The 26,542-nt window shown below is 38.6% G+C and overlaps 1 protein-coding gene across 3 annotated transcripts in view; it reads right to left on the reverse strand.

Moving 5' to 3' along the window:
• The window catches only part of SOAT1 (sterol O-acyltransferase 1), a 122,305-nt gene that overhangs the window by 44,403 nt on the left and 51,360 nt on the right, over positions 1-26,542 (reverse strand). The window contains exon 1 of one of the 3 annotated variants that reach the window (XM_057729167.1): positions 11,933-12,067. The exons of the other annotated variants lie outside the window; for them this stretch is intronic. The gene's annotated coding sequence lies outside the window, so the exon portion shown is untranslated. Of the gene's footprint in view, positions 1-11,932; positions 12,068-26,542 lie in introns of those variants that run through there. 3 annotated transcript variants of the gene reach the window in all.

Below are 26,542 nucleotides of genomic sequence, written 5' to 3' on the forward strand. Positions count from 1 at the left end.
GCAATCAGTAGCCAAGTCAATGGTAAAAACGATACATACCTGAAGTGCAGAGACAGAAGAGATCACTAAGAGGTGCAAAGGTTTCACAGAAAAGAAGGTATGTGACCTGAGTCTTGAAGGATGAGAACGGAGCACTCCATGGGTGAGAAAGGGTGAAAACAAGGTCCTTGTAAGCCCTGTTCAGGGGACCATGACTGATCAGACTACTTCACTAGAGGACAAGAAACAAGCTTTTGCTGAGTATTCACTAACTACCAGGACTCTGCTAGGTGCTTTAAGTTTTCTTATCGAATCTTCAAAACTCTGCAAAAAACCTGTTATTACTCCTGGTTCACATATGAGAAAAAATAAGGCTCCAGATAGTTACTGTCAATGCCTTCCACCCAAACACCAGGAACATACTTATGGCTGAACAAGTTGAGTTTATTAGGAATGTACACCATGCGAAACTGTGGGGCATCTCAGTAAGACAATAATAGGTATGACTGCGACTTCCCTGGTGGCGCAGTGGTTAAGAATCTGCCTGCCAATGCAGGAGACACGGGTTCGATCCCCGGGCCTCGAAGGTCCCACATGCCGCAGAGCAACTATGCCCATGAGCCACAACTTCTGAGCCTGCAAGCCACAATTACTGAGCCCTTGGGCTGCAACTACTGAAGCCCAAGTGCCTAGAGCCTATGCTTCTCAACAAAAGAAGCCACCACAATGGGAAGCCTGTGTACTGCAAGAGTAGCCCCTGCTCACCACAACTAGAGAGAAAAGCCCTCGCACAGCAACAAAGACCCAACACAGCCACAAAAATAATAATAAATAAATAAATAAATAAGTAAGTAAGTAAAATATTAGGTATGACTTATCTAGGATTTGGGATTTGATTAAGTGATTTTGGGGGAGTCCAAAGAAGCAGGGGTTCACTCTGGCTTGAGGACAATTTGATGATTGGGTATGCCAACAAATCTTCTCTAAAGGGGGGCAGACTAGAGGGAAGCTAAAGCTGTAATTGGTAAAGCAGCAAGAATCATTCCGAGTAGCCTAGAAAGGGGGATGTTGGATATTTTGTGACTTGGGGTAATGTTCATGTTTTCATTTGTGTTAAGACATGATTATAACATGGTCTTATTCTTGTCTTAGTCTATCATGTTCATAGACTGGCCTTGTGTGATGCTGATGTCCAGTGAAACCATTTGTGTTCAACAGAATACCCAGGAGACCTAGCTGTTAAGTGCCAGGCTAGGTCACAGCAACACCAAGGCCTAGCTGACTGCAGCAACAGTGCAGCTCCAGGACGCCAACGGCTGCTTGCTTCTTCTCATCACAGTAATTTGCCCAAGAACACAAAGCTAATGGCAGGGTCAGATTCTAACCTGAGTCAGATCCAAACTACAGTGTGAGCCAAAAATTATCCGCACTCCGGCTACAGAATTTATAGAAGTTTTAATATAACCAAGAGTGTGGATAATTTTTGACTCACCCTCGTACAAACACCACCCACTATTTGGATTTTTCTTTTTCTTTTTCTTAAGTTGGTAACAGAAATGTGACAAGGGAAAAAAGACTTGAAAAAAGAGCTGGGGTGAAACTGTAAAGGCCTAATAAATTAGGACTTTTTCAGTTAGGCAATAGTGAGCCATTGAGAGCTTAGTACAAGGTTTACTTCAAAGCAGTCTTTTACTTTTCTGTAGAAGTTTTCAGTCGTCTGGAGTAAAACATAATAAAGTACTCACTACATTATTTTAAAATTCTAAGATTATGGTCTTTTTAAAAGGTTATGTTAAAATGTCCTCTTCTGTATGAAATGGAGTACACAGTTAGCTTGACTGTTTTCTTAAATATCACTGCCTGCCAAAGTAAAAATCTGACAAATCTAGATCCGTTTCCTTCCTTTTTTTCCCGAAACCAAATGAAACAGAATTACGGAATAGTAAATGAATATACCAAGTAGAAATTTTAGGAGACCAATAAGATCCAATTAAAAAGACGAACCTAGGAAAGAGGTCAGGGCAACTGATAAATTTTAAAGTTTTTTTTGTGTGTAACAGTGACAGAAGCCAGAAGAATATCTAATTCTCCAACAAAAAAGATCAGAGAAGTGAGAACTAACAACTAATCTCTAAGGGATGACTTCAAGTAAGACAACAAGAAGAAAAGAAATCAAGGACAAAAACAGAGAAAGAATAGATGCAAAAAGAACCAAGATGTTTCAAAAAGGAATTATATAGGGGTTAATAGTATAGAATTAAAAAGAAGGACTCTATTTTTGAGTACCTGTGTGTTTTACATGTATTATTATTTTAATCTCAATATAATCTTTTTTTCCCCTTTAAATTAGGTACTACTATTTTATTCCCCCAATATTGTCTTTGGTCACCATGTCTTCCCACATACTCTTTCTTGTCTCTAGGAAGCTGTTTCTCCTCTGCCCTTTCTAGCTAATCTTACCATTCAAAGTAAGAGTCACAGCAGCAGCTGTAATAACAGTTTTGACTTAATGAACAGCTGTTTTGTACCTAGCAGGCACTATAGGTACACTTTCTTACTCAACCTGTACAACTTCAGAGGTAGGTATTACCTCATGATACGAGTGAGAAAACTATAGTTTAGGGAGGTGACTTAATTTGCTCCAAATCGTGTAACTCTCCAGCTGCAGAACAAGGATTCAAAACCAGAACTACTGGATTCCACAAGCCTACACTGTTATCACCAGATGGCCTTGACTCACTTCCTCTCCTAAAGTTTCTCTGACCACCTTCTCTCACCTCACCCTCCTCTGTGGTCCAACTGCACCCTGTGCCTTCTGTCACAGTAAGATACTCCATGGGCAATACCATCTGCCTCTTACACACAGCATAAGCTTCGTAAAGACAAGGACTAAATGGTATTTTTTCTTTGAATTCCCCAAATCTAGAGGAGAGCATCTGGAATAGGATAGGTATATATTAGTACAGAAAGTGATGTATGTATTATGGAATTATCAGAATAATTCCACAACCAATTATTCTTAGTAATACAATACGTTCTCTAAACTTAGAGAATCAAGAGGAAAATATATGCTGGGAGAACGCCAGTGAGCATCATCGTCACTGCTAACAGCCAATAAATAAATAAGTAAATTTATTTTTTAAAAATAAATAAAAGGTGAAAAAAGGTTAAAAAAAACAAACAAACCAAGTTTGACAAACAAATGCTGTTAAACAGACCAAAAGGAAAAAAAATCTAAGCCTGGGTACCCTGTGGAACAATAAAAAAAAATGAAAAGGAGTCCTTGGTGATGAGACTGGGAACCATCAACCTAGTCTACAGAATAAAGCCTGACTTCAAAAGCTAAACCACAGGTACTGAGTGTGCACAATTACACTGCCATAGACCCATCAACTTATTTTAGAAGTGAGCCAAAGAAGAATACACTAACTCTTCACAAAAGTCTTTATGTCATAGTCTATACTAATATTTCAATTCCCTCCATTAGCAGGAAAAGAGCACCATAAAACACCGGGGAAAGCACAAGATTTGGTATCACAACACCAAGAGGTAAGTTTTCCTCTCTGTTCCATTATATTGCATCCTCAGGTAAATCCTCCAGCCTCCGAATCTGTTTCTTCATCTAGAAAGTGAAAAATACTACTGCACACACACACAAAGGTAATACACACTAGAGTGCCAACACTTTATTAACAACCTAGCTTAAAAAATTAACTAAGTGAATCTGATCCCTACATATCTATGCCCTGTATGCTAAGTGACACAAACATAAAGTCATATCATCCCTCAAATTCTGCTTGTGTTTGCTCTTAATATGTGCTAGATGAGGGTAAAAGTTCCATAATTATACACTTTTTCAAATGTAGCTTCCAAGAAAACACTAAAAAATTTTGTCATTGTCTTGCATGCAGATGTCAGGAAAGATGACTATTACTTATGCCTCACCTCAATTTTGACCAAATCCTCAGATGATGTAAATCATTAGATTATGAGGTGATGTCTAAATTGGGCTCCTCCTGCCATGCATGTCAGTAACAGTGGCACAAAATGGAGGGAAGTTACAGTAATGCTCAGTTCAACTGTTCCTTCTCTACAACGATGGATCACTTTGGCCTCTGTGTGGAGAGCAGACCGCAAGGAGGGAAAGAGCATAAGCAAGGGACCTCCTTGCAGTCATCCTCCTAGCAGACTCCTGCAGTCATCCAGATGAGATGAAGGAGAGCTGAACTTTTTGACCGCTCATCTAAGACAGGACTGTGAATTCATCCCCTTACCAATCTAGACACTAGCCAGGCAGACTACTTTAGCTGCTGCAGAGTCAAAAATTCAAACTGCAAGTAATTCTACAAGGGTGTGTCAAAAACTATCCGCACTCTGGCTGTAGAATTTACAGACGTTTCAATATAACTGGAGTGTGGATAATTTTTGACTCACCCTTGTAAGGGGTCTCTAGCTCTTGATGTGGATCACTGCCCTCATATGTGAGGTGTACCAGTTTTTTCTTGCCCTCCTATTAACACAGGAGAAGTTTTCCTCCTCGTTTCCTATTACTTCCAAGTCACTGTCCCTCCTCCCCTTCCTTAATACCTCAGCCAGATTATTACACATACTTCTCTTTGTTGCATGTACTATCTTCCTGATCATTGCCCTCCTTCGCTGAGGATGTGAACACCTCACACACTCCCCTCTCTCCCTTCCACTAATTCTTCCACACTTCTTTTACTTCATCCATGTACACAGATCCAAGCTCCTGGCCTCCAAGCTCCCTGACTTCTTCCTTTCTCCAAAAAGCTGTTTTTATGCCCCAGTCACATCTTCCCCAGAACTTACTACTGCCAACAACTGCACCATGTCCACAATTCTAATTTCCAGTGTCTAACCCTCTGTTCACCACCAGTTCACTTACTATGATACTCTTCTCTCCTCACCAGGCCCAGACTTCTCTGAGATCCAGGCTCCTATCCAAAGGCCTACTGGACACCTTTATGTAGGTAGATGTCTTACAGACATCTCAAACTTTAACATGACCAAAACTGAACTACTGATGTTCCCTCCAATTCCATTCTTCTGTCCTTCCTAATTCAGTTAATGGGACTAGCAGTCAGTCTTTGCCCAGATGAAAAACAAAAAAACAAAAAACCCAAAGTTATCCTTCTTTATTTTCCCTTAACCAATCCAACAAGAAGTCCATTTTATTCTGCCTTCAAAATACATATCCCATTCTAACCTCTTTGCACCATGCCCACCACCTTCACCATATTCTAAGCCACAGCCACCTCTCACTGCAGTAGCCTCACTGGTCTCTCTTCATCTTCTCCCTTCTCTTCTGGTCACGCAGGGCCCAGAGTAACCCTTTTAAAAGGTAAATCAGAGCAGGTCATTCCCCTGGCTCAAAATCCTTCAAGCACTGAATTCTGTTGCAAGCCCTCCTCATTGTCTAGTAAGTCCTCCATGATCTGCCATTCACCTCCCCACCCTCCAGCTCCTCCTCCAATTCTCACTTGCTCTACTCTCCTTACTTTGGCCTCCTGCTGTTTCTCCCTCTGGCAGAGCTCATTCACACTTACAGGTCTCTGCTATTTCCTCTATCTGGATTATATCACCCAGACACCCTCAAGGATTCCCCCTTCACTTCAGGCAAGTTCTCAAATGTCCCCTCCCCAGGGACTCCCCTATCTACCCCAACTAAAATAAACCTCTCACACCCTGTCAGTCTTACCCCTTTACCCTGCTGTATTTTTCAGAGCACTATGACCTAATACATTATAGTGTTAACTATCTACCCCACAAGACTAGTCCCATGAAAAGTACAACTGTCTTCTTCACCATTTTATCCAACTATCTAGAACTGTGCCTGAAAGTCTGTACTTAATACACATTTGTTGAATGAATTGTTATCAAGCATTTTCACACACAGTAAGGAAATAAAACAACTTCCCTTCACATGTTCATCATGAAACAATCATCAAGAGGGTAGTATGAGAGCTGGAACTCATGTTCATTTCTAACTTTATCTGTTAACACTAAAAGAAAAACTAGAACCCAGTTTGGGGTTTAAGTTATATGGATGTACATAAAAATGATCTGTTCTAGAGCTTAAGACTTTTCAACATCTGCCATCCTGGTCCCAATTATAAACTTAGGCTGTCTAACAGACTTTGAAAAACAGTCTGCTAACAAATGCCATGACTTCTACTTCACTGGAAAATCTCTCAAACTTGAGATTGTTCTCCTGAAACAATTCAAATAATTAGAACAAACATTATTAGAACTGTTATTAAGTTCCTTTTAATGGGTACTTACCATCCGCTATACTTTCTGATAAGACCTTTGTGTACATTACCGCCTTTAAACTTAACAATAACCCTGTGAGGTAGGTAATCCTGTCCCCATTTTCACACAGATAAAAGTAGTGACATCCAGAAGCATAATTATAGACAACAGTAAAGAAAGAAAACTTTAAAAGTAGGAATCAACTTTTAAAAAGAGAAAGCAAGCATAGGTCTTTTCATGCAGGGTTACAGGGCTTAAGTTTCGTGTAAGTCCCCCAGCACATCACTGCATCAAAGCAAACCTGCAGACCTTAGCTGAGTTCATACTGTTTTTTGTTTGTCTGTTTGCTTGTTTGTTTTTAAGCTGCACTGCACACATGCCCGCTTTGCACGCTCTTCGTTCCCCAACCAGGGATCCATCCTGGGCCAAAGCAGTGAAAGCCCGGAATCCTGACCACTAGGCCACCAGGGAACTCCCACTCTCCTGAAGTTCACGCTTTAATGACCCTGGCACATCTTTTAAAAGGCTGTGGTAGTTTAAACACAGAAGGCAAGGAAAAAATTTTAATTTGTATTGAGAAACAATTTTTAAAGTTTTGACACTTAAAAGGTATGTGCCAATTACCTGAGAATTCATGTATTTTAAGCACCTCTTTCTACAATGATGTTAGATGTACTGGAAACAAAATAGAGGTCTACCCCATTAACTGTGCTTATACACTTACTTACACACACACACACACACACACACACACACACTGTGTCAAGAGAAGGCATAACCAACAATTGAGAGACGTTGAATAAGTCATCAAGGTGACATTAGGGCCAGAGTTCAAAGAAGACATTAGGGCCAGAGTTCAAAGAAGACATAGAAGTTTGCCAGGCATCAAAACAGAACCAGATGAAGAGCACTCTGAAAACATGAACAAGCACAAACCTTAGTGATAGATCCATTATTTCAAACATTTTATTGAAGTCTACTACGTGCCAGGTTCTGGGATACAAAGATGATTACAACAGTCTGAGCCCTCAAGGAATGAAAAACTAGTGGGAGAAACGCATAAAAACATAATTATAGGAGTAGTACACAACAGTAATTGAGAGGTATGCACATTATGAAGAGAATACAGGCCTGATGCCCAACAGAGTTTAGAAGCAAGTAGGAAAGGTTTCTCGAAGTAGGTAAAATCTAGGTTAAACCTTAAAGGAAGAGAAGGAATAAGGCTGGAGCACAGGGTAAATGGAAGGGCAGGGACAAAAGGTCAAGGGCCCTTAGGGGTGATTTTAAGGAGTTTGGAACTTAACACACAAATAAGGAGTTGATAGAGGCTTTTAAACAAGAGGGTGACTTGACAGTTGTCTGACGACATCTTTTAGTGAGAACTCAGGCAGCAATGTGGAGGATGTACTAGAAAAAGGAGAGCTGGGCACTGTTGGGGCCCAGGCAGGCTGCCCCAAAATATGCCCCAATGGCATACTGACTATTTTGAAGAAACAGCAGTTGCAAGAGGGAGACTTTGACCCTACTCTCTCCCAGAAAGCAGGAAATAAATCTCCCCTGTAAAAGGTGCCCTCCCTGTAAGGGGAGGTAGAAAGATATCCTTATCACCAGATATGGAGAATTCAGGGCCCAGAGGCCTGTATAAGGAAACACCTGCCACTTCTTTGCTAATTTACTATCCAAGCCCAAACTTTGCTTAAGTTCCTTACGAATCAAGCACCAAACCTAAGCTTCTCTGTCCTGTGAATTCCTCTCTAATTTATTGTTGGTCTATAACATATAAAAGCTGCCTACTTTGTCCACTTCTTGGGTCCTGTTTCTATGAGACATCCATGCACATGAATTAAAAATTATTTTTCTCCTGTTAATCTACCTTGTGTCAAGAACTCAAGAGGGGTTAAATCAACTATACTGCAATATTACAATGCTTTTAAAAAGGTTAATTTTATGTTATGTATATTTTCTCAGAATAAAAAAACAAATACTGGGGGAAAAAAAGAGAGAGAACTCAAGAGGAGTAAAGGAGGAACTTCTGCCCTCCTGGACTATGGGGAGAACAATGAGCTCTCACAAAATGATAAAGGCCTAACGTAAGGCTCAAATGACATGTGTTTCTTTTTTTTTTTTTTGGCACACGGGCTTAGTTGCTCCGCGGCATGTGGGATCTTCCTGGAGCTGGGATCAAACCCGTGATCTCCGCATTGGCAGGCGGATTCTTAACCACTGCGCCACCAAGGAAGCCCATGACATGTGTTTCTTTTTTTTTTTTTTTTAATACTTTTTTTATTATTATTATTTTTTTTCTTTTCTTTTTTTTTTTTTTTTTTTGGCACACGGGCTTGGTTGCTCCGCGGCATGTGGGATCTTCCTGGAGCTGGGATCGAACCCATGACCTCTGCATTGGCAGGCGGATTCTTAACCACTGCGCCACCTAGGAAGCCCGACATGTGTTTCTTAAATGAACAAATGAGTTCATGAAGAAGATATAAGAGAGATAAATTTACAAACACTAAACTGAGGCATCTATGAGATATCCAGGTGGCTACATCCAGAAGGCAGTTGGAAATACAGAATCCCAACTGTTTCCTAACTAGGCCTACAGGTGTAGTTAAGCTAAGTAACTACAGGAGACGAGAAATGAGTAGTAAGTTCAATATGATACAACTGTGAGTCAGCCATGTGATGACAGCCAACAGGCAGAAGAACATACAAACCTGGACTGAAGAGAGAGATCTGGGGTTCATTGGCGTACAAGCAGCAGCTAACACCAAGCACAAGAAGAGAAGTCTCAGGGAGAGACCATAAGTCAAGAAAAGAGATTACTTAGGGAATAATAAAGCTAACATTTGCCTAGTACTTACCTCAGCTCATTTAATCCTCACAACAATCTATGCAACAGATACTTTTATCCCCCCACCCCGGCTTTTTTTTTTTTTTTTTTTTTTTTTTTTGGCAACGCCTTGCAGCTTTTGGAATCTTAGTTCCCTGACCAGGGATTGAACCCGGGCCAAGGAAACAAAAACACTGAGTCCTAACCACTAGACAGCCAGGGAATTCCCACTATTATCCCATTTTAAAAGTGGTTAAGTGATTCTCCCAATATTACAGGGCAATAAAGAACTGTAAAAAAGCAAGACCTAGGAAAGATTAGAGGAGAACCAGGAGCAAACAATATTCCAAATCAAGTTAGAGGATTCAGGAGATAACCTATGGTCAATATCATGGAACATTCAGGTAGGAGCAGAAAAATAGAGGAGAAAAAAAACAGAGGGTGGGACATGGAATATTTCACAATTTCGCCACATTAATAGCTACAATTTACTTGCACAGTTTCAGGAAGATGGACAAAGAAATATACTGGTTTGCAAAACGAATTGAGGAAGTGAAAATCATGACCATAAGACTAGTCTCTCAAGAGGTTCAGCAATAAAGGAACCAGGCACCCATGTTTACCATGCCAGTAACATTTACAGTGCTGGGTGAAAGGGTCAGTGAATCACACACTTCATTTAACATTTCCATTTTAAAAGATGCAAAAGTTTCAGAACTACTACTAAACTCAAAGTCACATGCCAATAACTGGCGGTAGAAATATTTATACCCAAAGTGGCATAAAGCTGACGACATAGCTATTTTATTTGGGGTTTTTTTATTTGGCCACACTATGGGGCATGTGGGATCTTAATTCCCCAACCAGGGATCAAACCCGAACCCCCCTACACTGGAAGGTTAGAGTATAAACCACTGGACCACCAGGGATGTCCCTAGATAGCTATTTTAAAAGTACAATACACTGCACAATTATTTAAGAATCCAACCAGTTCATTGGTTTTGGAATGTTCAGTGTGGTAGTATCTTAACTTGCCTTAAGAAAGCAAAACCAAAAGAACTAGACTGAACCACTGAAATGAACCATGTTGGAAAGAAGCATTCACTTCAGCCTGCCCGCAGCGTTCCTATTAAAAAGGCTTTCAAAAGAACCTATACATCTATAAAACAAAGAAACACTGAACACCTACTCTAAGTGAACACTTTGCCACATCACTCCCAGGTTCAGTAGGGGGTAGAGAGAAACTTTACAGATAAATTTAACAATTCAAAACATAAACTTTCTTTCTTCTTTCCAAACAAAGGTTTGCCCTAGAATAACCCTATATTTACACATCAAAGGACTAGGTCATTAAGTCAATTAGCAAAGCTAAGGAACACAAATTCTGATTTACATCTGTATGGTCAGTATCACCATTTATCCTGTGTGATAAATTCCAAAAATAATTTCATTAACTAGCCTTTGTTAAAAACTTTTTCCTCGTCCTTCAAACAAGAAACAGGTCATCTTCTCTAGTTAACATTTTTCATTCAAAAGTTCCCTTCTCTGTCCTCCAACTCATTCATTCTTTCATGGTGCTGGGCCAGACTCTGAGAAATAAGACCTAAATAAAATGAACTTGCTAGCCCAGCCTTCATGAAATTTGCATGACAGTAAAGGAAATGAATCATCTAAGTAACTAATACAGCTCATTACACCTAATGATTAACTGCAACTAAGAAAAAGAGTGCTAGGAGGGTTTAACCAGGTGAGGATGGGTTTCCTGAAGAAGTGGTATTTGGGCTGATATTAGAGGAAATCAGCAAATTATAGAGGTGGAGGAAACCCCTAAAGATCAGGATATAGTAAAGAGAAAGAGGCTTCCTTAGAACAATAAAACCGGTGTGGCTTGAGCCCAGAGGCAGAAGAACAGTGGCCCAAACTGAAATGGAGATAAAAGTGGCAGCACTGTTTTGATCTTTATCCTAAGCATGTGAAATCTTTCAGAGTTCTCAGCACGTGATGCAATGAGACACTGTGCATTTTAAAATGATTACTCTTGAATGTATCAGAGGTTCTTCCAAAATCCATCCTCATGCCTAGAAAACACACAACTTTCTTATTAGCAAGCCATTTTTCCATACGGCCCAACTTAAAGCAAGGAAAAAAAGAAAAAAAAGAATGCTTCCAGTTGAATTCTACTCAAGGGACTCTGAAAAAAAGTAGTTTAAACAGATAGCACCCACTTAAATATTAAGTGACCAACAAACGTAATCTATATATAAACATGGAAAATACAGTTTATAGTTGTCTCTCGCTTACAAATAACTTCTAAGTATACATACCATTTAAACTGCATGACCATTAACACTTAAGTATGACAGAAACTTAATTACACGTTAATATGTCCAAATAAAATATGAGCTTGATTAAAGGCTTTGGTACCCAGATTTGGATGTCTTGAAGTACCACTTATCTCTTCACCCTTTTTTCCCTAAAATCATTCAGAAGCTGACTCCCTGAGTGCGTTTTTGGTTTCGCTTTTTAAGGAATAAATTGTCTAATTCATAACTTTCTTTATTACTGACTTGAGAGATGCCACAGGATTTGGGGGGGGGGGGACACAAAACAAACCTCCATCCTGGCGCCCGAAGGTAACTTTCCCGCCCGCCCCATCCCCCAAGCCGCCCAGGACGCGCAGAACCTCCCCCGCCTCCCGGCTCCGGCCCGCCTTCTCCGCCCCTCAGCCTGGGACAAGGCCAGGCCCGCCGGGCCGGAGTTGCAGCCGCCACTCCTCTCCCCTTCCTCTCAGGCAGAGGCCGGTGGACCCAGGCGGCAAGTGAGGAGGGGACTGGGGAGCATGGGCATTACCTGGGGCCGGAGCCCGGCAGCGAGGACCTCAGCAAGGAAGGCAAAGCCGAAATGCCGTCACAGCGCGGTTGGTAGGAACGTGAGCTCCCTGCCGCCCTCTCCGGACGCCCCAGGGCGGCAACGCAGACAGCCCACGCGCAGGCGAAGGTAAAGCTCCCAACTCCGCGGCCCCTCCGCCCCCAGCCTCGCAGCCCGCTACGCAGCGTCACGCGCACGGCCAGCGCCGGCTCAGAATTTCATTGGTGGTCCCGGCATCCGCCAGGCTCCGCCCACCGCCCACGGCCGCCCCGCCCCTTCCCGAGCGCGCGGGGTCCCCAAGGCTGGAACCCCCAGCTGGCCTTGGCCAGCTACGCGGGAAGCTTCGCGCAAGGAGACCGTACCTCCCGCCACAGCAGCTGGCTGTCCATTTCTGCCCCAGCGGTACAATGTGCTGTAGAAATGGGACCAAGGCAACTTGCTGCCAGTCCGAAAAGGCACCCTGTGTGGTAGCGCGGGACTGGTGAGTCTGGTGCCTCCTCTAAAGACTTGCAGAATTCTCCTCTAGAACTGTGGATCGTTGCAGTTTGCACTGACCACCTAGGAAAACTAGAAGCGCTAGCCTGAAGTGTTTGTCATGGGATGCTTTAATGCCTTGTAAATTGTTCTTAGCTGTGTCCTTCAGAGAACTAGATAAGGAGACAGTAAGATAAGTGAAATAAGTAAATGCTGGAGAGGGTGTGGAGAAAAGGGAATGCTCTTCCATTGCTGGTGGGAATGTAAATTGATACAGCCTCTATGGAAAACAGTATGGAGGTTCCTTGCAAAACTAAAAATAGAACTACCATATGACCCAGCAGTCCCACTCCTGGGCATATACCCAGAGAACACCATAATTCAAAAAGACACATGCACTCCAATGTTCATTGCAGCACTATTTACAATAGCCAGGACATGGAAACAACATAAATGTCCATCAACAGATGAATGGATAAAGAAGATGTGGTACATACATACAATGGAATATTACTCAGCTGTAAAAAGCAATGAAACTGGGACATTTGTAGAGACATGGATGGACCTAGAGACCGTCATACAGAGTGAAGTGAGTCAGAAAGAGAAAAACAAATATTGTATATTAACACATATATGTGGACTATAGAAAAATGGTACAAATCAACTGGTTTGCAAGGCAGAAATAGAGACACAGATGTAGAGAACAAACATATGGACACCAAGTGGGGAAAGCAGGGAGGGTTGGGGGGGAATGAATTGGGAGATTGGGATACCAAATTGTACACTCTAAATATATGCAGTTTATTGTAAAAAATAAAAAAAAAATAGAAAAAGATAAGTGAAATAATGGGGCATTTAAGTAATTTAAAAGGACGCTTCACAATTATAGAAAAATAATGATGCAGAGAAAGTTAGGACATAGATTAGATAGAACAGTTAGATTGCATCTGTTTAGATCGCTTAGATTTTACGCAGGCCAATGGGTAGGTAAACTTAGAGAGCAAAGGTAGGTGAAAAGCGAATGATGAGGGCAACAGAGACTGAAGGGCCACACTCACAGGCTGCAAGACAGTACAAGCTAACCTAGCCTGCCTAATCACTCCATCCCCATGCAATCAGGTTGAGGTGGCCACCCATGACCCTATCAGGCTGCCCTGAACAAATGGGTCAGGTTACCTAAACTGACTACTCTCTTGTGGACCTTTTCACAAGGAGGATTTGTATAAGTTCCCCTGGCCACCCAGAGCAGGCAGCATTGTTCACCCCAAAGCAGAACCTGGCCTCAATGTCCAATCAATTCAGGACTGGCAGTCATGGGCAAACCCACCCAGTTTACCTCTGCTACAGCTGTGATTGCTAATTCTGCCAACTGGATGACAATAGGACTGATAGATCCCAATAGCTTTTGTCCTTTACCTCTCCCCTCTTACCAATTTAAGAGCAGTAGGAACACAGGGACTCCTTTCTTTGAGACTGTGCTCACCAGAAGACTTGTTTTTTTCCTTTGTTTCATTTATTCATTCAAAAAAATATTGTGTTTCGTTCTTGGTGCTAGGGATACAGGAGTGAATATAATAGAAGCCCAGCACTTAGATACTTATGTGTCTAGTGGAAAAGATAAATTTTTTTAAAAAGTAAATAAGATGATTGCAGGTAGTGATATGTGTTAAGAAGAAAACAAAAAACAGGGAATTTTCTGGTGGTCCAATGCTTAGAACTCCAAGCTCTCACTGCCAGGGGCCCAGGTTCGATCCCTGGTCACTGGTCAGGGAACTAAAATCCCACAAAGCCATGCAGAAAAGAAAACAAAACAGAATGATCTAGCAAGGAATGTTTGAGGAGATAATCTGAACTAAGACTTAAATGAGAAGAAAGAACTAGCTATGCCAATTATGGGGAAGAAGAGCATTCTAGACCGAGGACATGGTGTGAAAGTGCTGACACTGAGCAACTTTGGCTTGTTTGAGGAACAGACAACCAGGAGGCTTGAAACACCTTGTGTGGAGGGTATGAGACTGAGGTTGGCAAGTTAAGCAGAAACCTAATCATGTTGTTTGAATTTTGGTTGCTAAGTTATGTCTAGTCTTATCTTTTAAGTCAGCCTATTTTGTAAAGAATGACTTGCAAGGGGGTAGAAATGGAACAGGAGGAAGCCAGAGAGTATTAGGGACAAGTCCATTGGCTTTATGATGGCCACCTGGATTGGGGTGGTTGCTATAGAAATAGAAGTTGAGGGACCTCAAGTTATTTTCCTGAGGTGCAGGTGTGAAGAAAGGTAGTAAACAGCGTGACTCCCAGGTGTTTTTGTTTTGTTTTGTTTTGTTTTCCTTTATTTATGTATTTATTTATCTTAATTTTTATTGGAGTATAGTTGATTTACAATATTGTGTTAGTTTCAGGTGTACAGCAAAGCAAATCAGTTATGCATATATCCACTCTTTTTAAAATTCTTTTCCCATATAGGCTGTTATAGAGTATTGAGTAGAGCTCCCTGCACTATACAGTAGGTCCTCATTAGTTACCTATTATATATAGTAGTGTGTATATGTCAATCCCAGTCTCCCAATTTATCCCTCTCTGCCTTACTCCATGGTAACCATAAGTGCATCTTCTACATCTGTAACTCTGTTTCTATTATGTAGATAAGTTCATTTGTACTATTATTTTAGATTCCACATATGATATCACATGATATTTGTCTTTGACTTACTTCACTCAGTAGGACAATCTCTAGGTCCATCCATGTTGCTGCAAATGGCATTATTTCATTCTTTTTTGTGGCTCCAGGTGTTTTTCTTAAAGAAGCAATTTAATTCAAGGGGGAAGATCATTTAACATGACTAGAGGGATTCTGAACGCCTCTGCCCACACCTCAAGCCTCTCTATCCACTGGCCTGAGAATCTCATATCACTCACTCCTTGGGCTCAAGGCTTGATTAAATATAAATGTTGGCTTCATCACATTCTAAAAACCACATGTACAGAACTTGTATTAGTTGCTAGGGCTATAAAGATGAATAAAAACTGTCAATTGGGGAGACTGATAATAACTAATCCATTTCAAGACAATAGGACAAGTATTGTAATAAAAAGAGACAATAAAAATGCCTACCTTACAGGGTAAGGATGAAATGAATTAATGCCTACAAAGTTCCAAGTACAGACACTGACATAGAAGTGCTCAGTACATATTAACAGTTTGTTTACACTTTTCTGCATTGAGGTTTATCATTATTGTTGATGTTGTTATCTTCTGGATTCTGTGGGAGCGGATGGAATGATTATCAAAGCCAGCTACTCTAGAAGAGGGAACATTGAATGGAGGAAGTCTACCTGACTCTAGCTTTCTGAACCAGTAGAAAGAAAGAGGAGTTTAGTCGGCAGGCAAGGGAGGAGGGACATTCCAAGCAAAAGAAAAACAAGGTCCAAGGCTCCCAAGATGAGAGGGAGCCAGAACTATCCAGGAGATGGAAAAGTAGTTGAGTATTGCTGAAGTGTAGGGCACTTACCGAGAAGTGGCAAGAGATAAAGTTGGTGTCAGGGCTTAAGAAATGGGAAAAGAATTTGAAAAAGAGTAGACACATGTATATGTGTAACTGAATCAGTTTGTTGAAACTGAAACACCTGAAACTAACACAACGTTGTTAATCAACTATACTCCAATATAAAATAAAAAGTTTAAAAAAAATGTGTAGACCATGCTGAAATATTCTGACTCAGACTCCCATAGGCAGTGGGGAGCCAGTGAAGAATGTTAAGTAGGGAAGAGTCATGATTTAGGAGACTGTACTGCACTATAGGAAATGCAACCGAAGGTGGAGAGACCAGTTAGAAGGGCATTACAATAATATAGGTGAGAGATGGTAAGTGCCTAAACTAGGGCAGTTGCAAGTGGGATGGAAAGAAGGGGGCATATTTGAGGGAGATTTAAACAGACAATTGACAGGATTAGAGAGTGTTTGGATGTGGTCGTTCAGGATGTATCCAGGATTTCCAGCAAAGCAGGTTGGGTGGCTGGAGTTAATGCTGACTAAACTAAGAAAATGCTTCCTGGAGAAGGACAAAGAATAAGCTTTACTTGGATTAAGATTTAAGCTGAACTAGTCCATCTCCAACGGAGATCTAACGAAATCGAACAAGAAGCAGTCAAGTTTTGTTTAGTTTTACAATAAAATAGCTTTAATGTTTTGGGCTGGTTCTGTCAATGATGCATACTTATTACAGAAAATAAAATCAAACACAGAAAAGCATAAAGATAAAAGCCATCTAAAGTCCTATCACCCAGGGATGCAGCTAAACTCTGAAGTGGAGAAGGAAAAGAACAGTGACCTGAGGCTAGGCACTGAGCCCTGTCACAAGAAGACACTGGGGTCTACAGGGAACCAGAAAGGGAAACTAAACAGCAACCAAATCGGGCTTTAAAACACAAACATCTCAGTTCTTCAAAGGGTCACATCTCCCTTAATGATGCCAAACAAGCAACAAATCTTTATCCCATTCCAAATATGTACAATTTCTCCATTGCCACTCAGGCATAGGGAAAACATAGACTCATCCGGAGTGAAGGTTTTGTGACTAAGAACAATGAGGCAAGAGTGTAAATCAGGACAACCTTGATTGGTATGTCCCTGAAAACTCTTGGAGAGCTGGACTCCTCTCTCGTTTATGTGTTCTGGAAGCACCCAGCACACTATGTAAGAGCCATCAGATAAATATATTGGATGAGTTAATGGAGCCAACTGAAATATAAGATTGTGGGCAGATCCCAAACTAAGAGAGGTCAGACACAACTTCATTCCTTCTCTCAGTGATTCAGTCATCTTGCATGCTCTCATCATGTGTTCTTCTACAGATTTCTTTATATACAAGGAAGAGCGCCACCTATCCCTGTTAAGTAGACTGCAGCTTGACTGGATAGACTGCCTCTAACTCTAAGTAGCATAGTATTACATTTTAGGCAGTGCCACAGACATGGTAGTTCAGGTAATATACACACCTAAGAAAACACCCTCAAGATTTCCTGAATCACCAAGTTATTTTTTTTTTCTTACTGGAATTAAGTTGGTATAAACCTAAAGAAGATTCTGGTTGGTTAAGATGATATGGTAAGCCCTAGAGAAACCATGAAGAAAATAACTCCAAAAAAATAGGAAAAAATTATTAAAGGAATTTATTCAATTAAAGAAAAAAGAGTAAGGTAGGGAGACACAAAACAAAGAAGGCATGAGACACAGAAAACAAACATTTTAATGGCAGATATAAATTTGACTATATCAATAATAATTTTAAGTGTGAATGAATTGAACAGAATACATTAATAAACAAGATCTATCTAAATGCTATCTGTAGGAGCACAGTTTATATTCAAAGATACACATAGGTTGAAATTAAAAGAATGGAAAAAATATATCATTCAAAAAGCAACCATAAGAAAGCTGGAGAGGCTATATTAATAATGGATAAAGTAGATTTTACAGCAAAAATGTTTAAGTGGTGCAACCACTTTGCAAAACAGTCTAGCAGTTAAGCATATAACTGCAGTACGACCCAGCAATTCCACTCCTAGGTATATATCCAAGAGAAATATTTGTCTGCATAAAAACTTGTACAAAAATGTTCATAGCAGCATTATTCATAATAACCAAAAAGTGGAAACAGCCTAAATGTTTATCAACTAATGAATGAATAAATACAACATAGTATATTCATATCATGGAATATTATTCATCCATAAAAAGAAATGAACTACTGACATATGTTTCAACATGGATGAAATTTGAAAATATTATGCTAAGGGAAAATAAGACTGTCACAGAAGACCACATACTATATGATTCCACCCATATGAAATGTCCAGGATACGTAAATCTGTAGAGACAGAAAGAATGTTGGTGGTTACCTAGAGCTGGGAGAACTGAGTGGAAATTGGGGAGTGACTGTTAAAAGATACAGAGTTTCTTTGAGGGGATGTTGGCAGTGTTCTAAAATTGATTGTAGTGATAGTTGCACAGCTCTGTGACTACACTAAAAATCATTGAATTGTACACTTTAAATGGGTGAATTTTATGGTATGTGAATTATATCTAAATAAAATTATTTTTAAATACAGAAAAAACTAATATAGACAGCCAAATAGTGGTTACCTTTTGCCAAGTTATCAGCTGAGAGAAGGCATGAGGGAGCCTGCTGGTATGTTAGAAATGTTGAGTGTGTTGATCTGGGTAGTGATTACATGGTATAGACAAATGTCAAATTTCTTCAAACTATATAGTTAAAATTTGTGTGCTTCGCTACAAGTAATACATCAGACAAAAAGAAAAACATTTTTAAATGCCAGCTTTATTTAAATAATTTGACTTAAAATATTGATATTCATTAATTATATTTTGTTTTTCCATTTAATTTTAATAGAATATTTTATAAATGAAATAACTTTTAAAACATATATTAAAATAATTTTTATTTTATGTTTTACATGTACTTGCCTAATGAAAATATATTCAACACATTCAATTTTTGCACACTTTAAATTCTACTACATTTAGTGTACTACTGAATCATTACTATAAATAGCACACAAAAAAGGAAAATCTTAATGATAATAACATAATTAATGATTTTGTTGATGGTGGCAAGATAAAAGTTATGGAATAAATACATGATGATATATGTCTTAATATGAATTACATATGTTTTAATTTTATTCCCCATCCAAATATCATTGGATCATCAGTCCAAAATCTAGATACACGCAATAATATTTAAATTGTAATATTTGACATTTTACTTATCTTTCAGTCATATAAAAATTATAGCTTTACATATATTTTCCCATTTGATTATTATAAAGGTTTGTTGACATAAGAAGATATATTTTATTTGATAGTCCTGTGTTAACTTGATTTATAACTTTTAAACATAAGGCACGTGGGCCTCAATTTAGTCTTTCGTTCTCAATTTCACAAATGTTATTGGTGGACCTACATAGGGCATGTGTGACCTGCCTTGTTTACAGTTATCTATAAACTTTTAACCACTTACTTCAAATTCCTGTATACACACATACACACACACACAAAATGCTCCATTGTTCCTGAAGAACAGAGATGGCCTTACCCATTCTTGATTCCCCTGTGTACTATGTAACACAGTGAGTGTAGGAACCAATAAATTGATTTTGAATTTAACTGAATCACATATGTAGGAAGTGGGAGGTACAGCTCAAGAGATTTCCTGAGAAATCGTGGATTTAAGAAATCCAAAAATAGGTAGGGTGATAGGTTTGAAGAGTCAAGTCTTTTGCCTTCAAGATGTCTAAAGCATATGTAACAGAGAGCAAGTTTACCCAATTTGCTTCACTAATGTACATCCTTTGGCACAATGAACAATTTATGGAGGTGAGAGGTTCACTGACTCAGAGTCAGGCTGGGCAATGTATGGTAATGAGATGTATCTTTTGGTATGTTGTTTTAGAAGGAGATATAGGAGGACATTAAACTTCATATTCAGGGATAAAAACCCACTCTCTGGAACTATATAAGATCTATGCAATGTTCTAACAGTCCACCTTTAATTTCCACTGGAATCTCACTCTGTAGAAATTACCAGTAAAAATTCAAGAAATAATTGTGGTGGTTTTAGCAATAGAGTAAATAGCCATCTTTTAGAAATTTAACTAAGATTCCCTAATAGATTGTCAGGGCTGAATGAATTTTAAATAACAAAAATAATATTAAGCAACATTAATTTCACCAGACTGCTATCAGCTGGAAACAATCGCCCTTATTGGCTGAGTTCATACAGTTGCAGAGTCAGTGTGAAACAATGGATCCAGGTCTTCAAATTTTAGGTCATAAGGCAGACTTTCACAAATGCTAGAGGATTGTTTCCATTCTGTAGGAACACAGAATGTAGATCAAAATCGTGCTAGTTCTTGGCAAGAACAAGTTGGTTTTTACCTCCTCTATTTTACCAAGTAAATTTTGTGACTTGAAAGGTTTGGCAGGAGCAAAACCATGAAGTCAGAAGATACAGGATGTGTTCAGGAAATAATGAGTAATCAGGTTGGCCAGGAGACTCAGAGCTTCTCAAAACTTTTCTGCCCAAATATCTCCTTACAGTGAAAGAATAAACTTGAACGTCCTACTCATCAAAAAATTTAAGCATTTGTCTCCATATCCCCACTCAATGTCTTTGAAATCTCATGTTTTATCTTTAAAATGAACGCAAACTTTGTATACCAGTCTATCATATTAATGGTGTTATGTAAAAATAATGTTTCAAAGGTCTATCATCAGAGGAGAAAACAAGTTTCCTATTTCTAAGCTTGGCTAATATACTTTCTTGGAAAAGGAGGTTTATTATACATGGGGAAAAGCCCTTTATGTAAATGCATATTCTTTTTAATTTTGTGAGAATTGTCATGAATATATACATGTATTTTAAATATTATTAAACTGTTTCAAACCTAACTCAAATTGAAAACCTTATAAACAGTTTATTGTTAAACTGAACACTAAGTAACTACCACTCAGCTTAAGAAGTAAAACAGCCCAGAACCTTAAAGCCCCCAGTATACCCCCCCAGACTAATCTCCTTCTGCTTGTTTTCCCTCCAGGAAACCACTATTTTGAATTTTATGTTACTCATTCCTTTGTTTTTCTCTATAATTTACTAGTTTACCACAAATGTAGATATTCCTAAACCATATAATATAAAGTAGTATAAATAGCTTTACTTATTCGTGACCTTGATATAAATGATGTATGTATGTCATTTATGATAAAATTTGCCTTTTCAGTTCCACATTGTTTTTGTGATTCTTTCATATCAATGTCACTAGAGTTCATTCACTTTCACTTACGAAGAGTATCTTTGTATATTTATCCATTCCAGTGTTGCTGGACATTTTGATTGGTTTCAGTTTTTTTTGTAATTACGAAGTGTTGTGTCTCCAGATGCACCTGGGAAGGAATTTCTCTAAGGTAAATATTCAGGAGTGAATTCAATTTTAGGACATGGTGCCTATGGCACATAAAATTTTCTAAAGATAGCAACAAAATATTTTCCATCCAAATGCTCTTTTTACAATATGACTTAGACATATCTCCTATCAAGAGGTGGAGTCTATCCCCTTTCTTTGATTTTGGGTGAGCTTTTGTAATTTTCAATCAATAGAAAATGGTGGAAGTTACTGTGTGTGACCTTCAAAGCTAGTTCATAGAGGGCCATACACCTTCTATTTTGTTTGCTCAAATACTTGCTCTTAAAAGACTTTAGCTTCCTTATAAGAACTCTGACCACCCAGAGGCCTGAGGCCATCATGCTGTGAGCTCAATCTAGCCACCCAAGTGAAGAGTCCCAAGGAGGGGCGCTGAGACACCTCGAAGAATGATTCCAGCCAGCTCCCAGTGGCCCCAACCCCCAGATGACCCACTGGAATTGAACGAATGATTCCAGAGCTGCCTAGCCAAGCCCTTTCCAATTTGCCAACCCACAGAAACTGTGGAATGTTATTTTAAGTCACTAAATTTGGGGTGGCTTGTATGCAGCAATAGAACACCAGAAAAATACCAAATTGTCTTCCAAAGTGGTTGTAACAACTTTCACTGGTAGTGAATGGGAGTACCTGTTGTTCTACCTCTTCATCACCCTTTATGTTTTGCCTGATGGTACACATGGTATGAAATATGATTATAGTTTTAGACTGAACTTCTCTGATTACCAGGGACTTTGAGCATTTTCATATATCTAGTGGCCATCAGTGTTTTTTCTTTCACAACATCAAGGCTTTTGCTTGTATTTCCACTAGATTTTCTTTGTAGAATTTAAAAATATTATGAGTACTAATACTTTGTCAGTTATATGCATTACAAAGTCTCTCCTAGGTTGTTTATTGCATTTTCCACTCTTTCTATAGTATATTTTGATGAACAGAAAGTAGCACTGAAATTGAAACTGTGATTTAAAAACTGCCAACAAACAAAAGTCCAGGACCAGATGGGTTCACAGGAGAATTCTATCAAACATTTAGAGAAGAGTTAACACTTATCCTTCTCAAACTATTCCAAAAAATTGCAGAAGAAGAAACACTTCCAAACTCATTCTACAAGGCCAGCATCACCCTGATAGCAAAACCAGACAAAGATACTACACATACACAAAAATTACAGGCCAATATCATTGATGAACATAGATGCAAAAATCCTCAACAAAATATTAGCAAACAATCCAACAATACAATAAAAGGATCATACACCAGGATCCAGTGGGATTTAGCCTAGGGATGCAAGGATGGTTGAATATCCACAAATCAATCAATGTGATAGCCACATTAAAAAAATTGAGTAATAAAAACCATATGATCATCTCAATAGGTGCAGATCAAAGTGGTTATGGAGGGAACATACCTCAACATAATAAAGACTATATATGATAAGCCCATAGTTAACATACTCAGTGGTGAAAAGCTGAAAGCATTTCCCCTAAGATCATCCTTGTCCCACAAGACAAGGATGCCCACTCTTGCCACTTTTATTCAACACAGAATTGAAAGTCCTAACCACAGTAATCATACAAGAAAAAGAAAAGGAATCAAAATTGTAAAAGAAGAAGAAAACTGTTATTGTTTGAGACATGATACTACACTTAGAAAATCCTTACAACCCCACCAAAAAACTACTAGAGCTCATCAATGAATTTGGTAGAGTTGCAGGACACAAAATTAATATACAGAAATCTGTTGCCTTCCTATACACTAACAACTAACTAATAGAAATTGAGAAAACAATTCCATTTACCATAGCATCAAAAAAAATAAAATACCTAGGAATAAATCTACTCAAAGAGGCAAAAGGCCTGTATTCAGAAAACTATAAGACAATGATGAAGGAAATAGAACATGACACAAGCAGATGGAAAGATATACTATGTTCACACACTGGAAGATTTAATATTGTTAAAATGATCATAGTACTCAAGGCAATCTATATATTCAATGCACTCTCTATCAAAATGCCAAAAGCATTTTTAACAGAACTAAACAAATAATTTTAAAGTTTGTATGGAAACACAAAAGATCCCAAATAGCCAAGACAATCTTGAGAAAGAACGAAGCTGGAGGAATCACGCTCCCTGAATTGAAACTATACTACAAAACTACAGTAATCAAAACAGTGTGGCACTGGCACAAAAACAGACATGTAAATCAGTGGAACAGAATAGAGACCCTAGAAATAAATTCACACACTATGGTCAATTAATCTATGACAAAAAAGGCAAGAATATACAATGGGGAAAAGACAATCTCTCCAATCAGTGGTTCTGGGAAAACCAGACAGCTATATGTAAAAGAATGAAATTGGAACATTTTCTCACACCATATACGAAAGTAAACTCAAAATGGATTAAAGACCTAAATGTAAGACCTGAAACCATAAAACTAGAAGAGAACATAGGCAGAATATTCTTTGACATAAACTGTAAATTGTAGCAATAATTTTTTGAATGTCTCATAAGGCAAAGGAAACAAAAGCAAAAATAAGCAAATGGAATCTAAGCTTAAAAGCTTTTGCACAGTAGAGGAAACCGTTGACAAAATTAAAAAAAGAATCTACTGCATGGGAGAAAATATTTGCAAATGATATGACCAATAAGGGGTTAATATCATATATACATATGTATACATATATACATATGTATACATATATATACATACACACATTCACACACACACAGCTCATACAACTCAATATCAAGAAATGAACAACCTGATTAAAAAATGGCCAGAAGACCTGAATAGACATTTTTCCAAAGAAGACATACAGATGGCCAACAGGCACATGAAAAGATGCCCAACATCACTAGTCATCAGAGAAGTGCAAATCAAAACCACAATGAGATCTCACTTCACACCTGTCAGAATGGCTGTCATCAAAAAGAACCACAAATGACAAATGTTGGTGAGGATGAGGAGAAAAGGGAACACTTGTACACTGCTGGTGGGAATGTAAATTGGTGCATCCACTATGGAAAACAGTAGGGAAGTTCCCCAAAAAACTGAAAATAGAACTACTTTATGATCCAGTAATTCCACTCCTGGGTTATATCCAAAGAAAATGAAAACATTAACTTGAAAAGATACATGGACCCCAATGTTCATAGCAGCATTATTTATAATAGCCATGATATGGGAGCAACCTAAGTGCCCATCAACAGAAAAAAGGATAAAGAAGATGTGATATGCTCAATAGAATACTATTCAGCCATAAAAAAAGAATGAACTTTTGCCATTTGCAACAACATGACTGGACCTGGAGGGTATCATGCTTAGTAAAATAAGTTAGAGAGAGAAAGATAAATACTATACCTTAATCTAAAAAATAAAATGAATGAATATAACAACAACAAAAAAGAAGTAGACACAGATATAGAGAAAAAACTAGTGGTTACCAGTGAGAAGAGGGAAGGGTGTAGAGATAACATATGGGTAGTGGATTAAGAGGTACATACTATTATGTATAAAATAAATAAGCTACAAGGATATATTGTACAGCTCAAGGAATATAGCCAATATTTTGTAATAACTATAAGTGGAGTATAATCTTTAAAATTGTGAATCACTATGTAGTACACCTGAGGTTAATATAGTATTGTAAATCAACTATTCTTCAATTTTAAAAAAGCAAGAAAAAGATATTATGACATAAGTTTAGACATATAGATCTATGGAATAGAAGTGAGAGTCCAGGAAAGAAAAAAAAAAACAAAAAACCCTACATTTATGGTCAATTGGTTTCGACAAGGGTGGCAATCCACTTAAATGGGGAAAGAATAGTCTTTTTCAACAAATGATGCTGAGTCAACTGGACAACCAGATGCAAAAGAATAAAGTTAAACATCTATCTCAGATCATGTACAAAAAAGAAAAAAATTCAAAATAGAGCTAAAACTATAAAACTCTCAGAAAAAAAAACATAGGCCTAAATTTCTGACTTTACATTAGGCAATGATTTCTTAGGTATAACACCAAAGCATACAAGCAACGGTAGAAAAAATAGACAAATGATGCTTTATCAAAAAGTACTTGTATTCAGAGAACTCTTAATTCAACAATAAAAAGAGAAAAACCCCAATTTTTTTCTCTTTTTTTTTTTTTTTTTTTTTAGCTCTTTATTGGAATATAATTGCTTTACACTGTTGTGCCAGTTTTTGCTGTACAACGTGAATCAGCTGTATTTATACATATATCACCATATGCCCTCCCTCCTGCAACTCCTTCCCACCCTTCCTATCCCAACCCTCTAAATCATCACCCATCATGGAGTTGATCTCCCTGTGTTATGCAGCAACTTCCCACTAGCTACCTATTTTACATTTGGTAGTGTATATGTGTCAACGCTACTCTCTCACTTCGTCCCAGCTTTCCCTCCACCCCCCCCCCACCCTGTGTCCTCAAGTCCATTTTCTACTTCTGCGTCTTTGTTCTTGCCCTGTCACTGGGTTCATCAGAACCATCTTTCTTAGATTCCATATATATGAATTAACATATGGTATTTGTTTTTCTCTTTCTGGCTTGCTTTGCTCTGTATGACAAACTCTAGGCCCATCCACCTCACTACAACTAACTCAATTTCATTCCTTTTTATGGCTGAGTAATATTCCATTGTATATATGCACCACATCTTCTCTATCCATTCATCTGTTGGTGGGCATTTAGGTTGCTTCCATGTCCTGGCTATTGTAAATAGTGCTGCAGTGAACATTGTGGTACATGTTTCTTTTTGGATTATGGTTTTCTCAGGGTATATGCCCAGGAGTGGGATTGCTGGGTCATATGGTAGTTCTATTTTTAGTTTTTTAAGGAACCTCCATATTGTTTTCCATAGTGGCTATACCAATTTACATTCTCACCAACAGTGCATGAGGGTTCCCTTTTCTTCACACCCTCTCCAGCATTTACTGTTTTTAGATTTTTTTGATTATGGCCATTCTGACCGATGTGAGGCACTACCTCACTGTGGCTTTGACTTGCATTTCTCTAATGATAAGTGATGTTGAGCATCTTTTCCTGTGTTTGTTAGCCATCTGCATGTCTTCTTTGGAGAAATATCTATTTAG

This window comes from Hippopotamus amphibius, chromosome 3 (assembly GCF_030028045.1).
Source record: "Hippopotamus amphibius kiboko isolate mHipAmp2 chromosome 3, mHipAmp2.hap2, whole genome shotgun sequence".
Classification (NCBI taxonomy): Eukaryota; Metazoa; Chordata; class Mammalia; order Artiodactyla; family Hippopotamidae; genus Hippopotamus; species Hippopotamus amphibius.